Source organism: Anoplophora glabripennis, unplaced genomic scaffold (assembly GCF_000390285.2).
Source record: "Anoplophora glabripennis isolate ALB-LARVAE unplaced genomic scaffold, Agla_2.0 scaffold360, whole genome shotgun sequence".
In the NCBI taxonomy this organism is placed as follows: Eukaryota; Metazoa; Arthropoda; class Insecta; order Coleoptera; family Cerambycidae; genus Anoplophora; species Anoplophora glabripennis.
Genome location: NW_019416516.1, coordinates 222,557 through 241,675, shown reverse-complemented (window position 1 = coordinate 241,675; position 19,119 = coordinate 222,557). Strand labels below are relative to the sequence as shown.

The window sequence follows — 19,119 nt, the reverse complement described above, 5'->3', positions numbered from 1 at the left end:
GGAAAAATGGTATCTTATAAGAAGATGTGTCATGCCAAATTTTGCTTAAATAGCCTTCTTCATTTAGAAGTTATTCAAAAAATTCGAATTTTTTTAAAAATCTTTAACGCCCTATATTTCGAAAATGAAGCGTCTCTGGAAAAAAAATTATACTTGATTTTTATCTTATTTTTTTTTTTATGAGGAATATCACCTTAAAGTTTGTCGACTTAATCCCGAAACACCCTGTATAGCCATGCATCAGTGACTTTTAATCTCGACGGAAGAAAATCCTGACTTTTTGCACAAAATTCTGTGGACGGATGATTCCTCCTTCAGTAGACGTGGAACGAATTACCACAATGTCCATTTGTGGGCACACTAGAGAAATTCAATATGAATTTCTTACTAATAGCCTGTAGGACTACATCGAGGATATACTTAAAACATGAAAGTTGGATGCGACTAGATGAAGCTCCCCCGCATTTTGGAATAGCTGTAAAGAGAATGGTTAAATGGGGTCTTATTAACCCATTTTATCTTATCTGTTAATCAATATTGTCTATCTACGGTTACAAATTAATCATATGTTCTTTATGTGTAACGTTATTTTAATAAAGTATTGGATTTTGGTTCATAAAATTGTTTTACAGTTAATTCTATTGTACGATGAATAGGTACTTATACCATAATAATTACCCATCAAGGAATGTGGGTCATATTTGAAACGGAAAATGGGTATATGTACCTAGTTACGAAAGCTATAACATTACGAAAAACATTCTTGTACTGTTGTAACAAAAGTGGAATATGTCGAACGGTTGAACCAGTTCATATTTCTATTGCCGAAAACGGTATTGTTTCTGATTTGTATCAGTGAACTTAACTTTCAAGAAGTCATTTCAATAAAAAAAAAAATTTTGAAACTAACTCATTTTCTTCCAAATTCTATTTAGTACAATATAAAATGCAAATTACAATTATAAATAATGTATTTGATATTCATTTTTATAAATTATCCTATGCAAAGTGCCTCATTTATAAGAAAGTGCTACAGTCATCCAACATCCGTTACAAATTGTTAAAGATTGACATATGGCGTGAATCATAACGGGAGAAAATTGACATAGCTCATATTTTGATGTAATAGCTTGCTTAAGTTTTACAAGGCCGAACACTTCCTTGTAACAAAGTAATCTTGTTTATTTCTCACTTTTGTTATTAAGGGTACAATCATTTAAATATACAGTCGTAAAAGTTAAAGTATCGCAGAAATTCTTTTTTCCATCAACAGGCCTAAAAAGTAAATGAATTCACGAATATATAAATGTGTGTTATTATTACATAAACAATAAGTAAAAAATAACATAATTGCAGTACTTGGACAAATTAAAATAATAATTAGTAAAACATTTTTCTTTAATTTGCTTTTAACATTATTAATTAATAATTTAATAGCTGCTAAAATGCGTAAGAGAAAATTAGAAAACGCGTTCGAGGAAAAAATAACGCCTTTTGCAGGTGTATTGAAAGTACAGATTATTAAAAAGACATTAATTGAGTAAAACACCGAGTTTATCATGTTATTTCTTTAATTATAACTGTCAACGTTTGCGCAACTTTTACTTACAATAAACTATAAATAATAAATGAGTAAGGATAGGTTTCGCGATATTTAATGTAGAAAATTGTAACACTAAATTGGATTATAAGTACCTAATATTTTAGCAAATACAAGAAGTTGTCATAAGACTGCTAAAAAAGCTTTGCGAAACTTGTAGTGATGATGAAGGATGAACAGTAACAATTTTTCATCTCTAAAATACACTTATGTTATCAATTTTTATGGTACTTTCTCTAATTTTCTATTCCAATCTGGGTTAGAAAAGTTTGGTGCAGTACCTATATGTAAAGTTAAGTGTTTCTCCACTTTGGTAAATAACTATTTCTATGCGACAAGAACAAGTGAAAACTAAAATAGCTTGGGCAACTGATTAATGCAATGAGCGTTCTGTGCAAGATTGAAATATTTTAGGAGAATAGAAAACTGTAATTTCTAAAAAAAATCGCTGTTGGAATTACAGGCTGCGGAATATTTTACTTGTTTTGATCAGAATTTACTAAATAGATAAATATAGAAAAACGTATACTTTATTAGTAGCCCCCATATTTTTTTTAAAGTACCTACCTAAGGTAAGCTACTTCAAACACATTAATTTTTTAAAAATCTTATTAAATGAGGTCAAAATAATTTTAAAGTTTTTTTGAATTAGCTTAAAACCTTTAGAATAGAGTAATAAAAATATAAACAAAGGCCTCAGTTTCTAGATTGAAAAACTCACATACACTTTGCTTTTTAGATAAACCCACAAAAAAAAAGTCAGGGGGTACTATTCTGCCTATCCATCGACTTTGGAAAACTTCATTAAGGTAATTTCTTACATCGAGGCGAAAATATGAAGGGGCACCATCTTGTTGGAACCAAACATCACCAGCAGGCATATTATGCTCATTAGGGTTAGGAAAAACTAATTCCAGGCCTTGAATCAGCTGAAAACGCAAAAAATGCGATTTCCTACTATTCCAGAATAAAAATATATATCTCGAAAAGTATACCTAATAAAGCAATCGATATTCACAGAAAATCAGTCGATAGATCTTTTTAACACCTACAACTTTCTCATTTAAAATATTTCGATGGAAGCTGTAGTTTTTTAGTTATTTAATAAAAACAGTTTTTGCAACTTTGCGAATTTTTTTGGCCATGTTCGCCATTCTGGATAGAGTTTAAAGAACAAGAAGCCCAATTTAAAATTTAATTTCCGATACAGTCATATTTTTTCAAGGTAATTTCTGTGTGTAGGTAAATATGAACATATTCAACAATCGTCTTCTTTTACGAAGACCCCCGTTAAAAATAAATCTCCAGGTTCGCTAATGGTACAAAGGTTACAATTTAAAATTTTCACCGTTGATTGTTATCATGAGAGCCTGATTTATAGATTCGATTCACATATACCCAGTTATAGCAGTATTCCTATGGCTGTGTGTCATTTCAATTACATTCTCACGCATATATTATTGCATCGAACACAATGAGAAATATAGGAGCAGGCTCTGGCTGCAAGAAATGCGGTTTCGCAATCTTCCATGCATTTCAGTATTAGATCCGCGATCGCTTATGACTCGCAGATCGGTAACGTCATTTTTTTAATTATCCGCTTCGTGACCTTTGGGGTATGAGTAACGTTGGCAATAACAAAGCGAGCGTGTCTAATGGCACTTTTATGGGTGATGTCGAATGAGGAACGATGAAAAACAGAAAGAGTGGGCGAAAGAGGAAGGTATGATATTTAAAATATAAAATCTTCTTGAATAATGAAGTGCGTTGTAAAACGACGTTAATGATCGAGCTCGCTAGCCAAGTAGTTGTTTCAGAAATGTGCTTTGTTCAATTTGAATTCATAATTTTAAGACGGCTTCAATTTTGCATTATTAAAATTGGTTTGTAAGTTCACAGAATGATTTTTTGGGGGGCTGTAATTAACTATTAAAAATCAAGCAGCATCTCTTTCTATAGACTAGGCGGTATCTGTTTTGGTTTGGGTGAATCGTATATCCACGGAGATTTTTGGCTTTTTTGCTTTCAAATATCACTAGAAATGAAAATTTTTCTATGCGTATAAAAAAAACATGGGCTTAACTTTTGACGGCACAATATGTTAAAAAAATTCGAAAAATGTCATATTTTTCTTCCTATTTAATCTTTTCAAGAGTTAATTTTAGGCGAAAATGGAAGAGGAAAAAAATTTTTGTAATTAAATGTTTTATAAAATATGACTAGTTACAAATCGAATGAATCATGATTATTATTGTAAAAATCGAAAAAATCGCCAAAAATGGGGTTAAAAATCATTGCTTTTTTAGGGAATTTTTTTGGGGTCTTTAAGTTGGGTATAGGATCTTCATACTTGGCTCAAGAAAAGTTCACGTTATGTAGAATCATCACACCAAATTTTATCAAATCCGGTTTGATAGATTTTGCATAATAATTTTGCAATCCAGATTTTGAAAAAAAATTTACTAATTTTCAAAATTTTGCACAGCAAAAACCAAGCCCCTTAGATACTTGAAAATTTAATCATTTAAATATTGGTCGAATTTTTATACTTATAAACAATTAAAATAACTGAATATTCAAGCAAATCAAATTTTTTAAAGCACATTTTAAAAGTTACTGGAAAGACGCTTCTTTAAAAAAAAAACAGATCGATTGGTTAATTAGTTACGTAGTTATAGCCGATCAAAGTTAACCGATATTTACACTAAATGTATTAGGACAACCCGGCTAATTTTTCGAAAAATACCTTTGGTATTCCGAGTACTTACCAGATCTAAGTTTGCAATACTTTCCTTCATTGCCAACGTACTTTAAAACGTGTTTCAAATGCTTATCGTTAATAATTATTGGTCTTTCAACAGTCCGATAATTATTTATCTTTAAACTTCCTTTAATAATTATCAACTTTTTTTTATTGTATCAAAGGTAAGTGCATAAACTTATATACTGTTTATCAAAGATCTAAAACAAATTTATTTAGATATTCTAAAATTGTTTAAACAACAATTATTTTCAAAATATGTCGAAAATTAGTAATTAATTAATTAATTATTAATTTAATCGTCATTTCTTTTGTAATTAAAGTTCAAATATTATTTATTGTTTAAAATATAAGCAAATGAGAAATTAACTTATATTACAAAAATACAAAATTATAGTACAAAAATTCGACCAATGTTTAAACAAGCGCCAGAGCTCTCCTAATTGAGGATTCGATTTTCAAAAAGCGTTTGAAAGCTTGAGAGCCCTTCTATATGTGATTAAGTTTTCAAGTATCTAAGGGCCTTGGTTTTTGCAGTGCAAAATTTTGAAAATTTGCAATTTTTTTTTTAAATTATTATGCAAAATCTATCGAACCGAATTTGATCAAATTTGATGTGATGATTCCCAAAGACCCCAAAAAAATTCCCTGAAAAGTAATGTTTTTAACCTAATTTTTGGCGATTTTTTCGATTTTTACAATAATCATGATTCATTCGATTTGGAACTAGTCATATTTTGTAAAATTTAATAACAAACATTTTTTTCCTCTTCCATTTTCGCCTAAAATTAACTCTTGAAAAGATACATAATTAAATAGGAAGAAAAATATGACATTTTTAGATAATTAAGCCCACGTTTTTTTATGCGCATAGAAAAATTTTCATTTCTAGTGATATTTGAAAGACAAAAAGCCAAAAATCTCTTCCTTTCATAAAGGATTCGCTAGTAGACATGTCAAATACTTTTGAGTAATCATGAGTACCGATTACTTTCGGTTTAAGTAATCGGTACTTTGTATTCGTTACTACTTTTGAGTAGTGGTTTCAAAATATTCTAAATAGAATAGTAATCAGTAATTACCTAATTGATATACAGTACTGTAAGTTATAGAGGAGTAAATATCAAACCGCATCATATTATGAATATAATCTAACCTCAATTTCTCTTAAAAAAGAAATGCAATGTTAATATCTGAAATATTAAGGTTTGTTTGATAAAAAAATAATTATAATGCAACGATCAGGTGACGAATATATATTTTGAAAATAAACAATCAGTTTTAAAATAAACAAAAATAGAAAGTACATATTATTTTTTAGATTATGTATTACATACACAGTCTTATGCATATTTTTAATCTTATAGAAAAGATTTTTTCTAATATAAGTGGGTATAAAAATATGGTACATAAAACAAATAAAATTGAATGCAACGTAACAATACAAGTAAGTACTCGTTTCGTGTCGATATAATATGAATAAGTGTCAAGTGAGCATTGCATAACTAAGTATCCATATTCCATTAATAGAAGTAATCAAATAAGCAAAAGTAACGAATACTTTTTCAAACGAATAATCGTTACATCGGAGCCAATCGAGTAACGAGTACTCATGTAACGAATTGATACTTTTTCGACATCTCTATTCGCTAGATGCTTAAACAATATCATTTTAGGAATAACAGCTTACAATAAAACATAATCAAACCATATAACTTCAGTTCCTGTAACTGTAGTCTATATTTATGTAATGACATAGTAACAGATGATTTGTAAGGACATCTCCATCAACGTGACCTTAAACTACTTGGGAATTTCATTCACAACGCTCAGCCAAGTCTGAAATTAAAAATTCAATGCAAATCAAGTTTACAACGTTTTGTACTGTTGTGTGTGAGAGCTCCTTCACAATGGGATTATTAGAGATTAAATGAATTAGTTCCAGTTTGATTATGTCACTGTGGTTTTGGATGTAGGCATCTTAAAATAAATTATAAATGAATTTATTATTTTTTAACAACTCATCTATTATTTCAGCATAAAGAGGCAACGATAGACTTCCCATTTGAGAATTTGGTCATACATACAGTGAGGATATTTAAAATCCTGCTACTTCAGAAACAAGAGTTGATCTTGAAATAACCTTAAACACGATCCTCAACATCAAATTCAAGGTCACCAGATGGTGGTCCTCGACAATAATACAAACGACCTTTATCCTAATAAAGTAGGTACCAACTTGAGAAGTTCGAAAAGGGGATTTGACCTATACTTCTCTTAATCTTAAAAACCCTAGGTAAAGTCCGTTTTTTTTTAACTGTGGATTTACTGCAGAGAGTAGCTATTTTTAAAGTAGTAGTATTTAAAAAACAATCTATTACAGAAAAAAGAGAGCAAGTACGAGTAACTGATAGTATACACAAAACAATATTAAGATTTCTTATACTTCAGATATCAAAGAACAACTTACGTTGTAAAGATCTGTTGTCATTGTGCACCAAATGCAGAAATGGCAGACATGCATTTGACGTGTGGGCTTGCCAATGGTAATGGACTTGAATCTCGTCTTCCGGAAGAACTTTCATTCGTATTAATTAGAGTTCTATAATATTTGCACTCATTTTTTAACATTCTGTATTTGACATTGGTGTATAACAACCCCGGGTTCGATCAAAAAAATATATATAAACGTAGTTGTGGCCAAAAATATGTGATCGTCATAAGGAATACCTACGTTGTATGTATCTATTTTTTAATTGACCGAAAGGCGCTGGATACTAACTTTAAATAGGGGAAGTATGGTTTCATTTTATAAAACAAAAGCAGAGTAAATACACCTAACTTTATTATTTACGTACAACAATCTTCAAATTAAACATGTGGCACATAGAAAGAACAGCAAAAACATTAACAACCATTTAACATAAAATGAGAGTGCCTGGCTCACCTAGAGCTCCTGTGGAGAAAGAGCATGGCAGAGAAACCCACGATCGTTGCTCTAACTACCCAAACATAAATACAAAACAATCGCTAACAAAAGGCATAAATTAGGACCCTTTGCTAATGATAAATAACACCCGACTTATTTAATTTCTCACTAAATGTCATCTCACTCAAATTAGACATACACACTTCCAAGTCAAATTGAAGAGGGTTGGTGTTAGTTAGCCGGCAGGGCTGGAAGGTACTAAAGTCCGATACGGGAGGCAATCCAGCTATGAATTGAGATTTCAGAAGATCTGTTTTAGCAATTCTTTTTTTGTACTTAACTATTCTTTTTACAGATTCATTCCTCACGGGCGAAAATGTTAGTAAATTCAACAAGGCTCTTATATGCGTATGACATAAAGTGAGCACAAGAAATGCTTTATTATTTGTTTTTCGAACAACGTAATCATGATAAACAAGTTAAATGTGAAACAAAGGAGTTGTTATTGCTATATCCGAGCAGTCACGACAATATATACATATTTTAACATGTAATAAATTATGAGCAATCGCTAATAATAATTGTAACAATTTTACCTTAGAAAAATATATGCCCTTGAGCATAAAGTAATGGTGGCTAAACATATAAAGAATTATTATCAATAAACATCTATAACCATCACAATCATAAGATTACATAGAACATTTAACAACAAAGTTTTGGATAATTTTTTATAAATATTTTAATTGCTCCGAGGGCATTCTAATTTTGGTAAAAAAACTTTATAGTATAATAAAACAGCACACCAAATTTCATTAAAATCGGTTCGATAGTTTTCGCAAAATAATTTTTTGAAAAAAAATTTGAAAAATTTTTTTCGAATTTTCAAAATGTTGCACAACTTCAAATAAAGCATCTAGACTAGATACTTGAAAATATCTCGAGAAGCAATTAACGGAATTTAACTTTTTTTTTAAAGAAGCGTCTTTCCGAGTACTTTAAAATGATAATTTTTTGAAAAAAAAAACTAAATTGCAGATTGATAAAAGTAAGCTAATTGTTTAAAAATAAAAAAAGAGTGTTAACTTTAAAAATTTACTGTGGCCGTCCTAATCAACCGATTTCAATTTTTCAAAAACCATTTGAAAGGTTGACCTGTCTTTTCTATGTGAAAAAATTTTCAAGTATCTAGATGCTTCATTTGAAGCTGTGCAACATTTTGAAAATTCAAAAATTTATTTTCAAAATTTTTTTCAAAAAATTATTTTGCGAAAACTATCGAACCGATTTTAATAAAATTTGGTGTGTTGTTTTGGTATACTCTAAGTTTTTTTTTACCAAAATTAGAATGCCCTCGGAGCAATTAAAATATTTTAAAAAATTATCCAAAAAACTAGATTATTTTGCTTTTTTGCATCAATTATTGCTATTTTGCAACATTGGTAATAAATTTAAACATTTTTAACTTACAGTATACAGTGCAAAATTCAATTCTAAACCTTTTTTCCTCTTCAATATTTTTCCAAATTGCATAGGTTCCAAGATATAGGTAAGTAAAAAATTCACGATAAAATAGGTATTTTTTAAAATTTTTGAAACATTTTTATAATTTTGAAAATGTTCCGGACCTCGCCCAGATCTAGAGGGATCTACACTTTTATTATGTAAGTTGTACTGTGGGTAATCTAGAAAAAAAAATTGCTTGCCCCCTCTCACATCCACCTCAAAACAGATACGCCCTAGTCTAAGATCTTTATATCAAATCCGTTTAATATAACTAGCATCATATTAGTTTGCTGTTAAATTCTGCAATGAGAAATCGAGATTTGCATTAAACGGGTGTAAAGTACACACAGACAGTTACAACAAACTAGTTTTGTTTGTTGCACATTTTCGGTAAATACATATTACCTATCGTATCCTGCAACGTTCACCAGCTGTACTACCTCAAATTCCGTTTACATTCATTTTAATAATGTAACCTACATTTCGTTCACGTTAAACTAACTGGCAAATTTACCGTACTCCATCCAAGTCGCGGGATTGGCCTAAGTTCCATGCACACCGATACAATCCTCGTGTACTCAGTTGCTTTAATTTCGATATTAATCTAATATTATATAAAATTTGAAAAGAATGACGCTTAGTTTTATTTATGTTAAAAATAACTGATGACTAACATACTTTAGTGTCTGAAGAATATTCTTGGGGAGAATAAATGGGTGTTTGTTTGGCCAAATTCTTTCCTCGGGCAGGTAATTGTTATAACGCCTAAATAAATTATTTAAAACCTGTTCCACGAATACATTTTGCATTTAATTACGACTTTGGCGCATGAAAAATATCAGGATATGTTTATATTCACGTTTATAGTCGTAAAATTAGCATTAGTAAGGTTTTGTGTGAGGTTTGATCCGACATTAAAGCATTTTATTTGTTTTATATTATATTAAAGGTGGCTCAATTATGTATTATGTATTTATATTTTATTTGTATTCGACGAATTACTTTTTTGTAGCCCTATTTTGAAAGAAGCTCCAATTAATTAATATTTTCTATAGCGGATTTATTTTTATTCTGGTACGTAGTACATTCAGATAATCAGTTCGATTATTGGTACAAGATATGTTAAAAAAAATTAAAAACAGCTTACCAATAAACGTATTTATCTCTTGATATGTGAGCAGGCATTAGTTATTACAAATAAAATATGTGACATCTGTCGATATCTGTTGGATTAGCTGCAAATCCTTCCAATATTTAAATAACGTAAATTATGCCCTTAATACTTAAACAAAATATGTCAACACTAATCTGTACGATACTAAATCTCAGTATCATTTGCTAACACCCAAATTGGTGATAATATTTCATTAATTTATTTATGCCATACCTATCTAAACGGTCTTTTTGAATAATCGTGTTCTAAAATATTGAAGGATATCATTAATCTTGAGTTGAGGAACGACAAAAAAAAGTGGTTGCCGGAAATTCCTACAAACCGCTGCCTTGTTTGTCGGTCACTATGTGACTAAAATGTATTTGTATTGACAAAATATTCACACTGCACTGAAAGAAATGCGTTTTATTCTTTATTAGAATTCTATATACCATTATAAGACCATTGTATGCTATATGTGACAGTTAAACAGGTGAATATTGGATATAAAACGCGTATTGCTACCACAGTTGTATAGTGACTATAAATCTTATTCTTTATTAAATTATTGTATAACTCGTATACAACGTTTTTTATACCCTTTACGAAATAATAGCAATAACTGTTATTAAAGTGTTCCATATCGTTATTAGAACATCTAGTACTGGTTATAAGTTTTATAATAATAAATGTATTAAACTGTTGTAACTCTGTATGAGTTAAAAACATATGTCATTAAGTTTTCAGAAATTGTATTGGAGAACTGTAATTACAAGCTAAGGTTCTAATGTAAACATACATAAAACATACTTTTAAGCACTAAAAATAATGACAAATCGCTCCCAAAACTGTCCAGTTTATTTTCTTAGCAACGATGCACCCGTATTTTCTTGTATTACATGAGAATTTGCATTATAACTCTTCCACCTTAAGAATGAAGCATCCCCAGCAAGGTTGAGCTTCTTTCCATATAATTTTATTTCCTCTGGTTGATTGACTTTATACCCATGCTTTTCTTTGTCACCGTTAACCTTCTGTTCCTCCATCTTATGTAAAACTTAACATCAGCGATTTCTAATAGGACCTACAAAATAATAATTTTTAAGATTTAGACAAGATTTACATTTGAAAAAACAAAACAATTACAAGCCATAAAACAGTTAGATACTTACATAATAATTTTCCATTTCACACAACGCGATATGATCATGTATCCCACAAAACATGTGCATATACTGTCCATTTTCATCAAACTAGACGTGTGTAAGTCGATGCACAGCGGACTGTCGGAAATTTTACGATTGTTGTATTTTCTCTTCTTGAGTAAAGATAATAAAGACGTTGTGGTTTTGTGTGTTTATTTTGACAATGATTAATGGTGTATGGACAATAAAAGTGGACTGTATAAGATAGTTGAGTACCGTTCTGCTTCATGCATAGCATGCTACTGAAATTTTAGAAGGGATGAGCTCGTGTGGCGAACCCTAAATCAGGGCTGGAATAGCCAGGTTTCTTATTGAGTCGGCGCACTTCGCTCTCGGGTCTGACATATGATTATTATTACAAGACTATGAATATAACTTAACAACGATCATAACCGATTATGCACCGAGAGGTGACGATCACTTAACCATTATAAGATGCGTTTTACACGTTAAAAACGGAAACATATTCAGTATAAGAACGAATAATTCTGTTAATACAATTGTTATATACAAATTCGGATACTGGTCTTTATACAACAAATCTGCCCTACTATACAACTGGAATATAAAGTCTATAACACCTAATAATGTATAAGTAATTCATTATAACCTTTATTTCATAGATGCATTAGGTTTATTAAGCATCTTCCAGTTAAACTGATTGAATAATGAGTATGGAGATGATTGCTTTTTTTTAATAAAAGTTGTATATTGGTTATAAAAGTTTTAATATGCGCTATACACATTATTCTAGATAAACAGTTTAATAAGCCCATTTCTTTCAGTGTGATATTGTCGTATGAAGAACTCTACCGCCCGTTGCCTATTACATTAGTTACTGTATCGCTATGCTGAGAGTTAAATAAACACATATTTATCAAATATGCTGTTGTTAATTTACAGTTTGGACATCGTGTTCGATAAAATTCAGGATGACTGAAACAAACATTTTATACACTAGTTGCTACGGATTCTCCGAAAACATAAATACATACGTAATCTACAGTGTGTTCCCTTTAACACTTGTATCTCGGTTAGGAAGCGATTTATGACTTTTTTGTTCAAAATGAAGTCCTCGATCTACTGTCAAACTTAGTATGTTTAAAAATAAATCACCCTGTATTATTTCTTAGAAACAACGCATAGAAGATACTTACTTTTGAATTTAACGCCAATTTGCTTTTACTTTAATATGTACAACAATAGAATGTAGGTAGTTGCAATTAATAGAAGGTCATGGGCAAAAATATAAGTAGGCATATTTAAAACATGTCCTTGAAGTTATATATGCGTCCTTTTACCTGTTGGTGCGTTCTGAAACGAAAAATAGGAAGAATTCTTGGCTTACCTTCTATTTGTTATTCAAATTTAGTTGAAAGAACAACTGAATTTGTATGTATTTTGTATGCCATGCCATTAATTTGATACATATCTACGGTTAAGTGTTTGTTTAACTGGTAGTGCTTTGATTTAGCTAAATTTGGCTTGTTTTCGTTCGTGATCTTACGTCTATTAAACACCTAAATCTGCTTTGATGGTCTTATCAAAATTTATTAAACGTTTTATTAACTTTAACGTCTATAAATATTTTTAATAGCATGTGTTTAAATAGAGTTAAATGGTTAAATACAGGGTTTAGTCAAAAATAAGAATCACATTTTGCAAATAAGAAGACCAGATTTTTAATTCTCAAAGCGGACAGAAATTGTAAAAAATAAATAAACTTTTATTTTAAATTTGCACTGTATCATTTAAATACTTTTGAATAAACATACTTTCATTAAATTACGCAAATTTGAACAGCAAACTATAAATGATCAATTATATTGGCTGGAGGTGAATACATGATTAGAAACTATTTGAAAGCTCATCACTTTTTTAAAACACCAACTAATTTAAAGGTCTTCCAAAGCAATTTACAGTGTTATGATGTTAGATTTTAATGACGGATTAAGCGACGAACCTCATTCAGCATCGCTTTACCCATAATTCAACGTTAAATAATTATAAATTAAGTTACTTTAAGAAAGTCATGTATTGTCGCGACATGTTGATTAGGTCGACATATTTAGGTACTTAAGTAAAATTAAGAAAGTTACAGCTGTGCAATTTTCAGAAGTTTGTTAAAAATCGTTAAACGTGATATATTTAACATTAACTCTACTTCAAATAATGGTATTACAAATAAAAAATGACGACACTATAACGCTATTAGATAAAATTTATAGTTTCACTATAATGTTTCCGACATCAAAACCTTGTGAGGCTAATGTGTAGATTTTTTTAAATGTCTTTTAATTCTGCTCACAGATACCGTGCCTTCAAATTACGTGCTATATTAAATTTATTTAAATTTGATAATTTCATGTAATTAATCTCGCTCTTACGTTGTCTTCAACCCCTGTAAAAATTTATGGAGCTTCGAGGAATACGTAGTATGAGGAAGTAAGGTTCACTTAACATTTTATTTTACGAAAAAAGCACATTTGATAAGTTAACATTTCATCTACGGGGTGTCCAGATAATTAAAAAATATGAAAATGTCATAATAGCTTACTATTATTACCTTATTATTTTTTTAACTAGATCCTAATAATCGTTAACACAAAAAAATATGAAAGTGTGCTTTTCTTAACTGCCGTGATTTACTTTATTTATTAGAAAGTTTCACCTTTTTCCTACTAAATTTGGAGAAATGTAATTGATACTTCAATTAAGTATACACTATAGACAGTTTAAGCTGCGTAAATCTTTTGTGCGGACTTTTAAATTCACAAGTTACCGCTACAGAGTCGTTAAGAACGAGGTGGGATATTTTAATGACTTGAAGCTTAGCCAGATGTGCGTATTAAAAGACGTGGTCTTCATGCAACTGATTTGTCCCCCAATGAAGTAGAATTTATATTAATACCTGCCTATTTATATACTTATATTTACTATACCTACTTACTAATATACTAATTGCAATTTTTTTATTTTTTTTTTCCGAGTTCACGGACATGGAAGCCATTGCATGGACCAGATAGTTTGTTTATTCACATAAATTTTAAAATTTATGAAAAAAAATTAGTTTTTTTTTTCAGAAGAAAAAGGGTAGTTTTGAAAAAAACTGTTTTTTAAGGACGTTCGATACACCTCTTGCGGGGCAGGCGGTGCGGAGAGTATGCCTATGTTTATACACGGGAGTCTTGTTGCAGTACCAACCTTACATAAATTAATTTCAGCGAATTAAGTATGCTATTTAGAATGAAATTTATACAACACATATTAGCTTACATATTTTTTTCGTGTTTAATACACGTCAGTTCACTTTTTATTTGAATAAAAGCGTCTATTTATTCATTACGAGCTTGTAAAATTATGGAGGAAATCTGGCAACATTTCCATGGCGTGGTGGTAAAAGTTGGGTCAACTGTCATTTACTGTCAACTTTGCGCGAATTCCGTAAACATGAATGAACAACCAAGGTACAAAGGAAAAGTAATGACTGAAAAGTAATATAAAATGAGTGTAAAACAGAATGTGGATTGATGAGAAAAAAATAAAATGTGCAAACCGAGAATCCATATAACTATCAAGAAGTTCAGTGTATGATAGTGAGACGTCGACTTGTCAAATTGAAGATTATGACAGAACATCTATACTGTTCGTTTTGCAAAGAGATCCTTTCAATTTTTGTTTCAAATTTCTAGTATATTGTATTAGATCACGAAAAATGTATTTAATATTAATTATTACTACATATATTTTCGACTGGAATAATTTTATAATCTATAATCGAGCTATTCAAATATAGCACGTTAAATACAGCGTACAGTGTTGCCATATTTCCTTTCATTGGATCAGATGTTTGTTCAAATTTGTCAAAACATTATCTATTCATTCCATTATCTCAATAATTACATTGTAAGTGCATATTTTTATTGTTTTAAAATGTTTAGTAATATTTAATTCTTTATTTACAATTTTATTTTCCCGATCCTAACCATTTTTAAGAGCAATATTCACGTTTGAATAAAGTTTTTTCCCAACTCCCACAAGAGCCTGTGTAAAAAAGCATAATTTTTAAAATCATTTTTCAAAAAAACTACATTCTTACCATTTTTCTTTTGGTATCGAACCTCCTTAAGTGATTACAGACTGCACAAAAATTAATTACAAATTCTCAAAAAACGTTATGAATCGGGATCGAAATCTGGTTTGGGTCATCAACTTTAATTTTAATTTAATTAAAAGCTGATGAATAGAAGCATGGGACAGAACGTGACCCTTTAATTTTTTTGAAAAGTTTGACTGTTTGAAACAAGAGAGGGTTCGTTAGATCGAAATGAAGTTTCACAGGGTTCTTCTGGGTATATCGAACTGTAAAAGTCATGTTTAACATTAGTCATTTCGTGAATATTTCTACTTTAGCCGTCAATTTTCTAAAAAAACATAAATTACCCTTTTTTCCTGTTTTTTTAAATTCGTGTAAAAAACGAAAAAAAAAAAAAAATTCCGAAAAGTTGCGGCACCATGTTATAGGACATTTATTACAGTTTTAGATACTGCTCTTCAATTTTCTGTACGACCATTTATCGCCGAGATATCGATGATTGAAGACAAAAGGATCCTTTTCCATTAAAATTCCGATATTTCGATGAAAAATGTTCGTATCGAAATTTAAAAAAAAGGAAATTAAAGCTGAATAAACAACCATCTGGTCCATGCAATGGCTTAACTGAAAAAATATTTTCCAAGTCTGTGAACTCGGAAAAAAAAATAAAAAAATTTGCAAAATTTTTTTGTCGCGCTATTTCTTAGAATTGCATGATAACGGTAGCTCTTAAAAATTTTCGACCGAAAGATTTAAAAACTAGAATCTTAGAGCTTCAAAATGCTTTTTTTTATTCTCGATACGACCATTTTTCACTTAAATACAAAAATCACGGAAAAATTTCGGAAATTCTTTTGACCCTGTAATTGTTTGGTTTAATGTAGATATATTTTTAAGATTATTTGAAAATACACTTTTTTAAAACCTCTATATATGCATTTTTAGTTTGTTAATTTTATTCCAAATTTGTAGTGTATTGCAGAAAATTATGTTACAAACATTAAAGGTAAAAAATTACTTAAATAAAGACCATTCAATTCAAACTATTGTAGCGACAGTCATGGTGCACTTTGCTTATACAGGGTGTCCCGACACTTGATACAAAAAAGTCGAGTACAAATAGCCGAGGTGAAAATAATATTAGTTCTTCAGAAAATTTTTTTTTCGTACGGACCTTTAGAGACTAAATAAAAATAATTTTTTAATTTTCATCTTTTAGGGCCCGTAACTTGTTAACGAAGGCCCGTATGAAAAAAAATTATATGAAGAACCGATATTATTTTGACCTCATCTATTTGTACTCGACTTTTTTTTATCAATTACCGGGACACCCTGTATACAATTTTTTAAAAAAATATCCGGAATTTTTCAATAAAACACAATATATTCAATTAATCGTCAAAATTTATTTTGTCTTCTTTCTCTCAAATGCCTGATAACGCCCCTCTTTCTTGACTGTCAGCAAGAAATTCCGTTGGTAGCACAAATTCGCTTCAGAGTAGAGGACAGTGCTACTAATTTTCCATCAAAAAAGTAATTTAAATCTAATTTGCGCGGAATTTTTAAAAGACACATTCCGGATACTTTTTTGACAGAATGCGTGTTCTTCTTTCTTTCATTAATAAGGCACCGTGTTAAAATATTTGTAGGTACTACTTCCGATACCTTAAAGCTAATTTCCGTAATGCGCACTCGATTATATTCGAGCGACAGCTATAACACAAGTCCAGTCCACATTTTTAACAAGACAACAGTTTTTACTGAAACAGTAAATTAACAGCGGCAGTAGGTATGCAGATGATGAATTATTGAATTCTACGCAAAAGACATGTGCCTAGGACCCGTTAAGTTATGCAAGAGGTCTGTCTTCTTCGAATAACTCTAAACAACAAGACAAATAGGTCATCCTAAGGCATGTAAAATTTGATAAGCGGTTAGGANGATTAAGGAATTCGGTACATCTATAAATTAAATGATTCGAGTTTTTGCAATATGAGCAGACTACTGACCCTTGATTAACAGCAGCACACGCAATGGTGCGCTTTTGCATTTGTGTAGCTTTTTGGAAGGTATTGTGTGATGGGTGATTTACTGGTTTATTTGTTACGTAATTTAACGATTCTATGACCGTGCAACGTCTTTCTAAAAATTTAATAAATTGATCGTAAGTAGGTATGTTCGTGTCAAGGGATGTCTGCCAGTCTTTTTTGGTGGTATAATCTAATTTTTCCGTGATTATGGGTACTATCATGGCATCCCATGAATCTACCGGTATTTGCAGCGTTTTTAATGCGGCCATATTAGTTATAACTACATCTACCAGATCACGTAAAGCAGTATTCGATTGTTTGCCTACAACCTGCGCATTTAAAATTGACATAACGTGGTCCTGCACGATTAACCGGGTGTTTTTGAACCGCCTTTCTAGTATGTCCCACGCTTTATTGTAATTTTCGTCTTCAATTGGCAATGATTCTATCGCGCGTAAAGCATCACCGTGCACACTGGACTTTAGATAATTTAATTTTTGACTGTTATTGAGATTTGTATTGTCGTCGATGACAGATTTGAATGAATTTTGAAAATTAGTCCAGTTCTTATAGTTTCCGGAAAAAGAGCTAATATTAATTGTTGGCAGATTTAGGGAACTATTTTTACGCGTCTCTGCTGAAGTTAAAGCAAGACCTTTTCCGTGTGAGTTATGCTGAGCTGTCTCAATTATGTCAATCATAGCGGCCATTATGTCGCAATATTTGTCTTCAAATGCAACGCGCGCTTCGCGATGCATTCCTTTGTTTTGCTCGTTTTTTGAGTCAAGTGTTTCGTATTCGTATTGGCTTTCCTCGTACTCTTTTCTTATACCCTCAAGAATTTGTCGACGCGCCTTTATACTACTTATGCTACTTGTTTCGGGCGTAAAATTATTTACGTAATGTTCTATTCGCAATAATTTTTCATTTACGGTGGTGAGTATGTTTCTCACTTTGTTTAAGCGTGACATTTTGTGGTGATAGTTAAGTATGAAATGTATACGGATCCTAATGCAAATCAAAACGTGTTACAAACTGTGATATGGGAATAGTGAATAGGATTTTGTAGAGGCACTCACCTTCTGATGACGACGGAATACTCTCGTTGGCTCTGGTAAACTGTCTTGGACTGCTTTCTCGATTGTCTCAGCTCCTTGGGGTGGTATTTCGTTTTGCACAATACTCACTGCTGCCGATGAAGTTATTTTACGATTTGTTATGTTGTTTTTTGCACCGGATCCGGCTCGAAGGACCAATGATTGACCGTTAGGTCGTATGTTCGAAATAATGTATTGAGATGTTGTTGCTTGAAAATATGTTTAATGAATGGTATCTGCTTACAGACTATTTACAATAAAACTGAATGTTCTCCTACCTACTAAACCGGGGGTTACCCATCCCTTGGTCAGGTACCCAATTCTTGGAGTAACAAATTACCCTTATTGTACGTAAAACCGTACAAGTGGATTTTACCGTAGAAGTAGAAGTTGCTATGGACAATGGGAGGTAACTGAGGTAACTTACCTCCCTAGGGAAAAAAGCGATTTTGAGTTATAAATGCATATTTTATGAACAAATAAATAGAAATATTTGATGAACATTACGTTTTATTAATTATTATGAATGAATATTTATAGTAATTGTATACGCAGTTATTACATTTAGTAACATTTATAAAATCTGGATAATTATTCCCCTCGCGCTACTAATTGCCACATTTTTCTCAACATGATTTGGAGGCTCAATATTATATGACCGCTCCATTAAAACAACAAGATGCGACGTACTACTAGAACCTGGAGTTGAAGTCATCGTAAAGAATCCTGTTGCCTATTTCAT

General features: G+C 30.8%; 1 protein-coding gene across 1 annotated transcript in view; it reads right to left on the bottom strand.

Moving 5' to 3' along the window:
* Nucleotides 1–19,119, bottom strand: part of LOC108908491 (ABC transporter G family member 1) — a 78,411-nt gene that overhangs the window by 36,895 nt on the left and 22,397 nt on the right. The window lies entirely within an intron of this gene.